We start from the raw sequence: 12271 nt of genomic DNA on the forward strand, positions 1-12271 counted from the left end.
AGGCAGTCTCAGTACATTCCCACACTCATGCCATGTATAGCCCAACTGAAAAATCAGCCACACGCCAACGTAAAGGCATGCGGCAACGCCATGTCAAAGCTTAAGAAAACAAAAGAGATGGTGTCTCGGCTCCACGTTGCCTGGCCTGACAGTCAGGGAAAATATTTTCAATTATTCAGCTTGGCAGATTGAGAAGCCCAAGACAGAGCAAGGCCCTTTTAACATATAACTTGTTGTGACAATGTTAATGACCCTCACCACCACCTTATAAAATATAGAGATTTTGTTTTGCTTCCAAGAGGATTAATTTGTCATTACCACATTGATGCTTCAACAAAGGCTGAGATCTGTTCTGTGTAAATGGCAAGAGTAGAATGAGAACAGAGAGGCTGAGGACAGTTTGTGAGCGAGGGACAGGAGCAGGAGACATGTAGATTTGATTTCATGAACCAGGAAAGAAGGCAGGGCGCACAAGAAGACAACTACACATTTAGCCTGGATTGGAATGGATTTGTAAGCGTTATACCAATATTTGCATCAGTTACTTCTGACCTTTTTGTCTTTTTCACACCATATAAAAAGACTGTTTTTATATAATGAGATACTAAAGTTCTCCAATAAAAATAAACTAAATGAATGGTGACTCTTCACCAGGCTCCCTTACAGGTTTTACAAAGTTTGAGTAGCGAAGCTTCTGAGTAAAATCATATCCTCTTCTCCATCTTTATGACACCAGTAAGAGGACGTTTATCAATCAGTGTAAACACTGTTGGTGCTAGGGTGCAACATTAAGGGGTTTTCACAAATATTCACAAAATAAGGCTGTGAATGTATTAAGGTATTTGACTCAAAATCATCCTGAGCTAAACTTTAGCCCGTATCCACTGAGATGTCCAATCTTTCATGTAAATTAAACCATAAATCACCCTGCTGATGTATTGTGGTCTATGACCTGGTACTGTGTTCTGACGAATCAGAAAACCACTAAAACAACAGATTTAGCTTAGATTTTAAAATAATTCCCTAAAAAGATAAACATCCCTAAAAATCACACCTGACTCCCAAAAGTTAACATCTTTCCCTCGTACAGGCAAACACCTTCCATGCCCCCTCTCCATAATACAGAAAATTACAAGGCAACCTTGACCCATTTGCCCATTGTAAATCAATCCACAGCCTCCTCTAGCTTCTGGTGTGTCGTCAGCTTGCACCCACAACCGCTATTACACTACATGAGTGCCTGGGCGAGTCCACTGTATGTACTACAATATGTTTTGCAATGCAAGTGAGCTCCTGTTGCAGCTGGGGTATAATTCTGCACTGACACTTTAGAAGTTGGTCACCAGGTGACGTTAAAGCATGGGCCAATGCTGTATATACATAGCAGCAAACCATACCTAGATTTATTAAAAAGTTGAAATGTACTCAATATCACACAAGAGAACTGTGTGAGAGAAACCATTTGCTCCTGAGTTTTGATTTGCAACACAGCTACCGTGTCTGTGTTATAACTGAAGAGGATTTAAGACACTGTATGTATGTGGGAGCATGGCGGCTGAAAACGCTTCCAGGAAATATGATCTTGGTTCTTTCACCTCAGCTATTTGTTCCTACAGTTCTGGGATAGTCAGCAAAATAGAAAACAACAACTTCCAGGACATGAAGTAGAGGAGAAGAGCACGAAAATAGGAGTGTAATGAGAGGCCCGTTTTATGATTTAGCCTGATAGGACTGGTGCACCTTAACAACAAGATACTGTAGCTGCAAGCAGCTTTAATTGAATTTGGCAATTAATTCATATGGTGGTCGTTAAGACTTGTGTACCAGCTACGTTCATTCTCAAACATAAAGAGCTAACAGACACAAAGAAAAGCATTTACATACTCATGTATACAAAACTGAAATGCTGACCAGGATGCAAAAGACAAAACACTTAACAGGAAAAAGACACTTTGTTGCTGCCTTGATGCTCTTTGAAAGGTTTATTCATCAACATTTGACCTCCGCTGGCCGCCATTAGGTCTGCCACAGCATCAGCAGATAATGTTCAACATGCAATCATCAACAGCTTCATCAATATACGAATGGCTGTCATAGTAATTACTGTGTGTGTAGAGTAAACAAAGCAGAGGGTCAAATTTCCAAAAGAGAGACATGAGTCATGAATTAAATGTTTGATTCATTTTAACCTTCGGTGACTATGGAAGACTCGTGAGTGCATGTGTGCATCTGTCTGTATTCTGTGTATCCATATGTCTCTCTCTCTGTCCTGCACTTAATATGGATGCAAATGAGAATCTGACTGTTTATATGGATGCATACAGACACAGAAAAGTGTACGAGTGTGTGTCTGCGTGTTATCAACGTTTGTTCTCTGTTCTCTCCATGCTGCTCTGCTACCACAGTGCCCCTGGGACCCATCTGCCTCCCTGTTATTAATTCATCAGGCTTAACCATGCAGCGCTTTATGACTCTGTTTGGACTGACGAACTATCACACACCCTCTCACTATCTCTCAGGAACATGGTATTGAAAAACAATATCTGTCACTGGATGCTGAACCTACACTTGCAGTTTGATATGTCTATTTTATTGTCTGTTATATGTCTTGCTCCTTGGCCTCTCTATGCAGTCCTGTGTCTATATGAACAGTTAATATATTGTGTATAAGAAGAGCATGTGCTCTGTCTCTGCATCGCTGCCACCAAGGCAAATTTGTGCACATTCATTGCTCTCGGTCAGTTCCTGAACCAGTTTAGTGTCCATTTTACAGTGTCAGATCGTATCTTAAAGCTGCCTTGAACTTCTGCAAGTCTGCTCAAATTCATTAAATCATTCAAAATGATTACACTGAATAAAAACCAACAAAATAGAACATCTTATTACACTTTAGATGCTTTAAGGGCCAAGAATAATTTCTCAGAAGGCCACAAGCCTCCTTTTGGCGGCCCTGAACTCCAACATTTAATTTACTTTACTCCAACTTTGTCTGTGTAGCCAATTCCTATCACAGAAGCCATTCTGGCCGAAAACACAGCGGACTGTGACCATGTTCAAAATAAACCCTTTTAATGGAAGAAATACAAACTTTGCTCTGAAAGATAATCTAAGAATCAATCAATGCCCTTCACGTGAATGCGTCTTGATTGCCATGTCTAAACCTATTCCCATCAAAGACAGAGAGAAGAGATCTGAGATTGCAGCACATCAAAAGACTTTATCTTGCTAGTATTATGTGGCTGTAAATAGCTGCAGCAAAGAAATGCAACGCAGTCTGAGCACTGAGAAAGCAGAAGCAGAGCGGGAGAAAGTAAAGAAAGAAAATAAGTCGACTCCAGCAGCTCAAAACCAGACAATTCATTCCTCGAAAGATACAAGAAAAAAAAAAAAAAGTAAAATCAACAAGCAATATAAAAGCATTATTTTTTATACACCTACAAACTGTATCAGCTTTGCATCTGTGCAGCTAAACACTACTGGTTTCTTAAAGAGTAATAGGTTGTGACCAGTATCACTTTCTTCTCTTCCTCCATTGCTAATTGTGTGTTCTGTCTATTCCACTGAACTATAATGACTCATTTTATTTTGTAGACGATATAACTTAAAGGTCTGACACTATGATTATTGACCTATTTTGAAAAAAACTAAAGATTTCAATAAAGATGAGGTATCTTTATTTTATGGGAAAAAAGTGACATACTTGGTGTGGATGACATTCCCCTCTGCTCCGTCCCTCCAGGGACAGCACTAAAGGTGAGGACATCCAGTGGGATTTCTCGGGCAGCTTACTACTGGGGTTATACTGCCCCCTAGTGGACATATTGTGAACACAATTCTCTGCAATGGAGAGAGAAAGGTCATTAGCTTCATGATGCACAAGTTTGGAGCATGTCTTGCTCAAAGGCACATTAACATTAAAGTGCCAGTCAATAGAGCAGATTGAGTGATGACAGAGAAGCTAAAACATAAATGTCACATGTCCAGTCAACCGGAATTATCCTGCTTATTTATAGCACGTGCTTTATAGTGTTCACATTTCTGCATTTATCAGCTCAGGTTAAGGGTGACAATGCTGAATGTTCAGACAAACACAGTGAAGGGTTTCTGGTGACACTGGATGTCCCTAATGCATCAGGAAATTACAAAAACAAGTCAGGGATTCACAAATGTTTAAACAAAAACTGTTTCTGCAACCCACTAGCACACACACATAAATAGACTTCACTCAAAAATACCCGTGATACTTTAGGTAATTCTCATATATATATGTGTTGACACAACTCTTGTTTGATTCTTGGAGCGCAAATATATTTCCCACCTTAGAGCCTTTACAGAACAAAATGACTGACAATGTTTGAAAATGGCCCCGACAATGCGATTACAGATATGACAGTATGCCAGTTGTCACTTCAAGTCTGGAAAAAGGGAATGCAAGAAACAGACTGAATGAGAAAATGTTGAGAAAGACTCTCTTTGGAGCAGAGGAGTAAAAACAGTAGACTAGAGACAGTGATTTGACATGCTTTAAACAGAAGTGCATAAGTTGGAGAGGGTAAAGGATGAGAACAAGAGAGGTAATTAACTGGCTAAAATACAAGCTGCAGAGAAAAGCAAAAGAGAGACACGGGGATTTTGTTTCTAGTGACACAGTTGGACAATAAGATGAAGAGGGAAGAAGGAAGGAAGAGAAATTAGGGTAAAAGCAGGAGAAATCTCATTAGGAAGCACCATGACAGTAAAACACAATGCAGAGCCTCTCCCTGAAGTGTAAAAGTAAATCTTGATCTCTTATCTATGGGAACTCAAACAGTGTGATGCCAATTTATGTTCCCATTCAGCACCCACTACTTGTCTCTACCAGAATGCACATAGTCATTTGACAGGTGTTTTCCATGTAGACGACAGGTGACAAATTAAAGGAAAAACCTGAATAAATGAGGGGTCTCTTCCAGGAAGACAACACCCTTATCCATAGAACACAATGGGTCACTGAATGGTTTCACGAGTATGAAAAGGACAATGATAATACTCACTTACTGGCCAAGTATGTTACACAAACAAGAAATTTGTCTCCGGTTCAGAACCGAGGCAGCCACCTGCAGCGCCAACTCACACAAACTGATGGCGGCGCTGACCTGGCAATTGGGGGCAACTTGGGGTTCAGTGTCTTGCCCAAGGACACTTCAACATGTGGACTGGGGAGCACAGGAATCTAACTGTCGATTTTCCAGTTAGGAGACGACCGCCCTACCTCCTGAGCCACAGCCACCGGGATGGGAATCATATAGTCACCAGCTCTCAACCCAACTGGGCATCCTGGGAGATTTCACCAATGTGTTAGACAGTAAAGTAGCAACAGAGACACGGTACAAAGATGGAGCAGGTACTTTGGTAGCTTAAGGAAGTAGACATTTTCTCTTTCTCAAAGAAACAAACAACTTTTATCTCCTCGAGTAAACTGCTGTTATCTCTCCATTTCCTGCCCCGAGCACCTCACTTAGTGCCTTTCCCTCCAGGGAGCTTTTTCTTGGCAAACAAGGCTGTTTATTTTACTAAAACAGGGCCTCACTTTAGCTGGTTCATCTAATTAAAATGTTGCAAAAGCATGAGGAGTAGGCATTTTATTTAACAGCTAATTGTGCTGACACTAGGGACTGGGATATGTTATGCATTCACTTTCAAGGATCTTGGGGAAAGAACAATCATGTACACAAACACGTGTATACACACACACACACACACACACACACACACACACAGGAGCTCAGTTTCTCGCTCATTGGTGGGATGAATTTTAAACAGTCAGGAGTATCGAGTTAATCAGTGACAAATCTGTGGGGGAATATCAGGTTGCCTTTTAACACGGGAGGATGCATGTGTGATTAATGCAATGCTTCCCTTTGGGCTGAAGAGAATAATTGTCTTGTTTACCAACAGGTGTTTTTAATCTAGACACAGGAATTAACAATCCTTGTTTGTGAGGGCGCTGAGGGGTTGTCATGTTTAAGAAGTAATGGCTCGTCATTTTTCTGGTCAACAGCTCGTGTCATCCTGAGTGTTTCAAATCAATGAGTTGAGAAAGTGCAAGGTGCATCTTCCAAAAAAAACGCTTTCTTTGTTTGATTTTTATTGGACATCCCCATCCTTAGTGTCAATCAGGTGTTCAATGTGAAAGTACATCTTAATACAGGCCTTCTAATGATAACCAATGCAGTATTCATAACGTTCGCTGAGAGCGACGGCCTCGTTTCAGGGATGCCTAGTTCACACTCACACAGTTAGTCACACCTGGAAAAACAGCCACACACTGACCTGACGGCCACTGGTGGAGTACGGGGTTAAGGGCTTTGCTCAGCGCTGGTTATGACACTTCACTTTCACCACCCACATGCACAGTATCTGGCTAGTGTGGGGATCCAACCAGCAAGAGGGATATGCCCACTACCAAGCAAGAGGCCAGTGAAGGAGCTAGCCGACTGTAAGAAGCACATCACCTAGTGCAGAGGTGTGCACATTTAGCATTAAAGTGCTAAATAAAAATAAAATCAATAATTCCCCTGCAATATATTAAAACTAAATGTAACAAGCCTGATTTTAAAATGTAAGGAGCAGAAAGTACAGACATTTGTGTTAAAATGTTAAAAGTAAAAAATAAATTAAAAAAAAAATCATAAAATTCAATACTCAAGTAGCGTACCTGAAAAATCTACTTAAGTATAGTAATGAAGTATTTGTACTTCATTACCACCTCTGACCTTTTTCTGCACATCCATACAGCAAATACTTCTTAACATCTTCATTTTAGGTTGTGCCACCAAGGCCGTACAGTAACTGCGTCCATTTGCACGACTTTGTATGTAACTACACCACCTCTAAAATTTGCTTTGCATTCAGGATCAACACAACCAAGCAGTCCATACCCACACATCTTATTTCTGTCAATAATAAAGAGTAGGAGCAGTTTTCCCCACAATAAGGTGTAAAAACATTTGGGTTGTGGTTGGTTTGGAGAAGGATAGTGTGAATTTGGTGGAGTTACTGAAGCAGAGAGGAGGGGGCTCCTCAATGAGAGTAAAAGCCTAGCTTGTATTACCTTTTCACACGTCAGCTTGGAGATGACAGGTTGCTAAAGCAAAGGTATTTTTACATCCAATTTCAACAGTTTTGTGGCACAATTGTACAAAACTAGGGGTGAAAATGAAACTGGAGGGATGAAAAAAAGGGAAAGAGGGTCCTAAACCTGGGAATCGATTGAGGATTTTTAAAAAACATTTTCTCATCCAGTAAAGAACAATAACACACACACACACACACACACCAATACCTTCACTGAAGAGTGTCTCCCTGATATTTCTCACATAGAGTGAAAAAGAAATGTAGTAGTTGCCACCAAGGTGTTGAACTGACAAATCAAACATATGCAACTTGAACACATTCCAGGTAAATCACTTTGTAACACAAATGCTATATTTAATGCAGTTTTTAGATCTGAGAATATGGCTGAATAAACTTTAATTTGTTCACATCTACTTATTCTCTATTAAGATACATGCAGTTGCTACACTGAAATTCTTGGCTTGATCATCCCCAAATGCTGCAGACACAGTTAAAATAGATAGTAACTAGCATAGAATCACAGTATAAAAGCACTATAATCTCACATAATGTTGCACACATACATAAAATGCATATATGGAAGCATATACACATTTATGGGAAAGTGTAAAGTAATTGATGCTTATCAAGGTTATGTGCAGATGTACATAAAGCGCCTATTGCATTTGTCCATGCCTGTTGTCTGTCCTGCTTGTGGTAGGGGTGCAGGCTGGGAGTGGCAGAGGGTAGCATTTGATTTCTCTGATGGCCTGTGGAGCCATACAGTGTTTGTATACCTATGCATTGGTACTGTACCACCTGCCAGATATCACAGGTTGAAGGGTTTTGTGGGCTGGGTGACCGCTGATGACACTGCAGGCCCATCTGCAGATTCCCTGGTCTTAGATGTTCTGCAGAGAGGGCAGGTCTGCCCTTGTAATTCTCTGGGCTGCCTTTCCTACCTGCTGCAGTGCTCATTTATCCAGTGCAGCTGCTAAACCACACCGCAATGCAGCAGGTTAGTGTACTCTCTATAGCATGCCTGTAGAGGCTGCTGAGGACTGATGGTGAGACGCCAAGGTTCCAGCAAGTACACTCTCTACTGACACTTCTAAACCAGGTATGCAATATTCTTTGCCCAGCTTTGATCGTCCCCAATGTGTACACCCAGAAACGTGCAACCGGCTACCATCTCCACCTCAGTCTGTGATCAGCAGTGGTTGATGACGGTGTTTGTCTCTGCTCATGTCCACAGCCATCTCCTTGGTCTTCAGAGTGAGACAGCATCATTCCATGTGACCAGGTTTGACACTTCCTCCCTGTAGCCGCTTCATGATCACCAGCTAATGCCAGCTAACAGCTGTCTGCAGAGATGGTGCTGATGTCTTTTCAACACAAACGCTGCAGATGACTCAGTCAGCAGACATTCTTCTGGATATCTGTACTTACAACAAACATATGCTGCTGACAGTCCATGTGTAGCTGTATGAGACAGCATTCGATTTTTACAATATACACAACAATAACACTTTGTATGGATAAATTCTGAGACAGGTATTCATCTGATGTAACTGAATCATCAAGAATCCAACCAAACTGAAATTAAATCAATTCTGGACTTCATGAATCAAAACTGAACTGATTTGGAAGATTTGTGCCAATACACAGCCCTATTTTATGAGAGCATAAATCGAGTGTGGATTATTTTTCATATCCGACACTGAGGCGGTGATTTACATTTATATATGTACACAAGCCCCTTTCTACTAATTAGAATTCAAGATACCATTAAGTAGCCATCCTACAATGAAGCGACACTTTGGGCTACCCCACCCCCACTTCAAATGAGCTTGGTAGGATCCCATCCAGTGCAGAAAAGGGTTAGTCAGGATTAAAGGGTGTTTCCATCACTCTTATCTAGTGTTTGAGCACTTGATCACAGAGCCATGCCCTAATCCGAACATCGATGCAGTTCCATCAACACGCTCTCCTGGAGCAACTCGCCAACAAAGGGGCTGTTGGGGCTTGTTTAGATGTGGCCACACACACCCCCACCCTCCCCTCTCACACAAAGCATACACACATGCACAGAAACACAGATCCCTTTTTAAAGAACAGTTTCTGCTGTTGCTCGCTTTGATATTTGATGTCAAACATCTTATCTCATAAACTTCTGCTTGTTCTCTGCCGACGGACTCAGACTTAAGATCTGTGAAGCATTTGTGTGTGTGCGTGTCTTCCTGCGTGCACATGGGGTTTGTTTGGAAATCTAAGTGGGAGATTAAATCAGGTTGGTTGATCACCAGTGGATTTGTTTACAGCAGGTTTTAGACAGAAAGGGTAAGCTGTTTATGTCAGATCTGTCATGAATAATTGCAAAAGCTTGGCCCTTCTGATGGGTGCAGCATCATAACCTACATGTGACAGGACTTTGCATCAGTGTAGATAAGCACTAGGTAACTGCAAATCATTTTACTTGTAATATATCTGCCCCTTTGCAACATGCATCATTCACATCATTTAAAACTGTATTCAGTATCAGGCTCTACATGTTGAATGTTTTTGTTGTGATGACGTATTATTATTAAAGACATATACTGGCCTTGTGAATGCATCGATTCCAGTTTATTTACAGATATGGGAAAGAATTTAACCTCCAGATGTCCAAAAAATGTTTGATGTAGGACAAAGGTTCCCAGGGTCAGGACCTCCTTGTGAATTTTACCTTTTCAGGCCTATACATGATTATGTATTGGCTGAGCTGGTCAAAATCCACTGAAATTCGGGGTTTGATTTAGAACAACTAGAACAATATCACCTTCATGATGGGGAGGATTTAATGCTGGACTGTTGTATTAGACTGCATCGATTTGAGCTTGGTGTACCTAATAAACTGCCAACTGAGTTTATTTGTCATCTAGAACAAGGCAGAGATGGACAGACTATGGTCAATTGAGAAAAAATGACCCTCTGTTTCCCTTGTGGGTCTGCTGGCTACTTGACAGGACTGTACATCATACTGCTGGATGAGCTGTAATTGCAAGTGACTGCTCAGAAGTGGTTATCTTGTGTGTGTGTGTGTGTGTTGTGTGTACACGCTTGTTGTGGATTCTTCAGGAAATTGCTGTCGCACATGTGGGGGCTGGAGCCGAGGCCTGGCAACAGAGACAAGGTCTGGCTCCCAGAACCATTACTGTGCCTGCTGGAGCCACGCAGGCCAAGCTGTGTGTGAGAAGTGAGTGTTTTGATAGTACTGCTGCAGTGCCTTCTGGGGGCCGAGCTGGACGTGAGCTGTGTAAGAGTGTGAGGAAGTAGTTACCTGAGGTACTGTTCTATTTGGGCTGAAAAAGGATTCATTAAAGTTGACACTTTTGCCAAAAGGTATTGTCACAATATACTATATATCACATTATGAGCAGGGACTGTTTTGAATCTACCAAATTAAAATCGTGCTTTTCACAACCTGTGTGTTTGTTCTTTGGCTTTCAGGTTTCAAGTTTCCATATAGTGTATTCCACCATGGTCTCACTTCTTTACAGTTAAAATTACAGAAGGTACCAAGATTTAAAATTCCACACTTGGCATCTTTTTTTTACAGTGTGTTTGTGTCTATATTATTGATTAAAGTGGAAATATTTATACTGAACATAGACATTATGTCCTGTAGATGAAAAATATTTACCAAGATGGTCTGTATTTGTTGAGAAGGGTTTAAACTATCAGCGAATAGAAAACTAGAGGTGCCACTAAGAAAAAAAATCCAGACTAAACACTAACGACCCCACTGCCGACCTTATACATACACACTGCACATATGAGGATTTTCTGAGGTGCTATGTCCAAATAGTTAGGTTTAAGCAAGAACTTTGCTGTTAATGGTGCAGCAGGAGTAAAACTGGGGGATGCAACTAATGTGCAAGTTACTTTCTCAGGTAACTGATTAATCATTTGACCCATAAAACATTAGATAATAGTGAAAAACTGTCCATCAGAGTCTCCTTGAAACAAAAGTGATCATCATTAAGTTGCTTGTTTAGTACAAACTGCACAAAACCCAATGATACCAAGTTTTGTACATAAAGGAAAAGCAGGAAATCTTCACATTTGAAAAGCCAGAGCTAAAGCATCTGAATAATTTCTATTAACTTTCTGTCAAGCAACTAAAGGATTAATTGACAAACCTGGCTTTTGGCAGATCCAGAATGGATCAACAGTCTGATAGCCAGCTGGTATGAAAACAACCCACCTCATCTCGATTAATGTACTAATCAATTACTCAATGGGAAGAAAATTAATCAGCAACTATTCTGATGATTGCTTAACCATTAAAGATCCATTAAATAATATTGGGCACACTGTCTTAAAATGGAACAGGATGTGGACATTAGATCAAAAGGAGGTGATTCGGCTTTTGTGTTTGGAAAGACGTGAGCAGTAACATGAACATTTGTCTCCCTCTGCTGGAACAGGCCAGTACAGACTTGAGGACTGGTAGACCACAACCCAGTGACTTCCATTTGCCCTAAAATCCAACAAGATTTTAGGCCAGTCTTTGACCTGACACCACACACTGGGGCGACTGCGTTTATCACCTGGGTGTGGAGTGTAGGGGGTTGGAGGGGCACACGTATGCTTTGGGGGTCATTAGTGTGCAGGGCAGTGCCAATGTTGGTTTTTAACGGGGAGTGTAGCTTTGGGCGTGTAAGCACTGTTGAAGGGAAAGAAGGCTTTTATGTACGTGTACAAAAGGTACAGACAGAGCGACGCTGTCTGGTTTGATTCTGATTGGCAGGGGGTGTGGGGGATGTAGAGGTCAAGGGGTCAGGGCTGATGAATGTTTTGTGATACTCAGAAGGGGGAGCACAGTGTGGTGTGGTTTGAATTAAAAGACAAACGGACCCCCTTAAAAACTTCTATGTACTTACTGTTGTAACTGCGGCTGCTCCTAAAACATGTGTGACCAAAAGGTTTAAGCCTCCTTGAGTCACAACAGTCTTGTAAACTGGGACATGAATAATGAGAGATCGTATATAAACTAAACATTGAATCAATTAAGTGAGAAAATTGGCAGATTAATCAATAATTAAAATAACTGCTTGTTGCAGCCCTGTTTATAAAGTCACACTAAATGCTGTGAAAGGCTTATTGTTTGTCCAGTCAAGATCATCTGTGCCTT

General features: G+C 41.0%; 1 protein-coding gene and 1 long non-coding RNA gene across 4 annotated transcripts in view; both read right to left on the reverse strand.

Annotated features, from left to right (window-relative positions):
- The window catches only part of meis1b (Meis homeobox 1 b), a 188138-nt gene that overhangs the window by 164838 nt on the left and 11029 nt on the right, over positions 1-12271 (reverse strand). The window lies entirely within an intron of this gene.
- LOC109961156 (uncharacterized) overlaps positions 1-12271 on the reverse strand; it is a 40623-nt gene that overhangs the window by 24752 nt on the left and 3600 nt on the right. The window contains exon 2 of the long non-coding RNA XR_002275100.1: positions 3701-3837. This is a non-coding gene — a long non-coding RNA (uncharacterized LOC109961156). The remainder of the gene's footprint in view (positions 1-3700; positions 3838-12271) is intronic.

This window comes from Monopterus albus, unplaced genomic scaffold (assembly GCF_001952655.1).
Source record: "Monopterus albus unplaced genomic scaffold, M_albus_1.0 scaffold52.1, whole genome shotgun sequence".
Taxonomy (NCBI): Eukaryota; Metazoa; Chordata; class Actinopteri; order Synbranchiformes; family Synbranchidae; genus Monopterus; species Monopterus albus.